Source organism: Pteropus vampyrus, unplaced genomic scaffold (assembly GCF_000151845.1).
Source record: "Pteropus vampyrus isolate Shadow unplaced genomic scaffold, Pvam_2.0 Scaffold1132, whole genome shotgun sequence".
Lineage (NCBI taxonomy): Eukaryota > Metazoa > Chordata > Mammalia > Chiroptera > Pteropodidae > Pteropus > Pteropus vampyrus.
Genome location: NW_011889913.1, coordinates 11,384 through 12,564, shown reverse-complemented (window position 1 = coordinate 12,564; position 1,181 = coordinate 11,384). Strand labels below are relative to the sequence as shown.

The 1,181-nt window shown below is 43.8% G+C and overlaps 1 pseudogene; it reads right to left on the bottom strand.

Annotated features, from left to right (window-relative positions):
* On the bottom strand, nt 1-119 carry LOC111734408 (annotated as a pseudogene).
* Nucleotides 120-1,181: the final 1,062 nt, after the last annotated feature.

The following is a 1,181-nucleotide window of genomic DNA, read 5'->3' as shown; positions in this document are numbered from 1 at the left end:
CGCCTTCAGGACCTGGTCTTCCTACGTGGTCTCCCATCCAAGTACTAACCAGGCCCGACCCTGCTTAGCTTCCGAGATCAGAAAAGATCGGACACGTTCAGGGTGGCATGGCCGTAGACTAGGTTTTACTTTTCTTTTAGCTCTTCACGAGGTCATAATGGTAGATTTTGAAACTGGTATTGTGTCTGTCTTATCACAAGGAGGGCGGTTACTCTCATTTAATCATCTAAGAGCGCGGTCCCCAACCTTTTTGGCACCAGGGACCAGTGCTCCTATGAGAATCTAATGCCTGATGATCTGAGGTGGAGCTGAGGCGGTGATGCTAGTGCTGGGGAGCAGCTGCAAATACAGATGAAGCTTCACTCACTCACCCACCTCTCACCTCCTGCTGTGTGGCCTGGTTTCTAGTAGGCCATAGAACAGTATCAGTCTGTAGCCTGGGGGTTGGGGACTCCTGATCTAAGAAGTCCATCTGAGGTAACATAGTTTCTGCTTCATGTAAGACCTCCACTGATCTCTCTCTCCTCCTCTGTGTGGCTGGACCCATAGCCACAGGAAGTAGAGAGGAGTAGAGGCAAATTCTCAAAGACAAGCACAGGACGTGAACCCCGAATTGAACACCTAACTCCTGATTTAATGAAGGGGTTTTCACAGATTTATCTCATGGTGTTCACCTCCCTGCAGTGTTCCTTGGATAGTCTCCGAGGAAATAAGCATGGCCATGTATTGCTGGAGGTAATATAAAATGGTACAAACCCTATAGAGGGGATTTGATTTAATACTATTCAATAAAATTACATGGGTATTTACTCTTGAAATTAGCAATCTCTCTTCTAAGAATCTATTCCAAAGGTACAATGCAAGAAGACATAAGCACAAGACCATCCTGAAATAATAATTCATTATAGCAGAAGACTGGAAACAAGACAGACGTCCACCATAGGGGGCTAGTTGAATTATGTACAGTATATCTACTTCCTAGATATACTATGCAGGTATAAAAGGTGATGAGGACTCCCCTCTGTACAGCCATGGAGTGATGGCCAGGATGTTTTAAGTGAAAAATGCAAGGAGCAGAAAAATATATAGAGTTCTTGCTGTCCAGTATGGTAGCTACTAGCCACACAGGGCTATTTAAAGTTAATAAATTATACGGTTATTTGTTTAATAAATTAAATTGA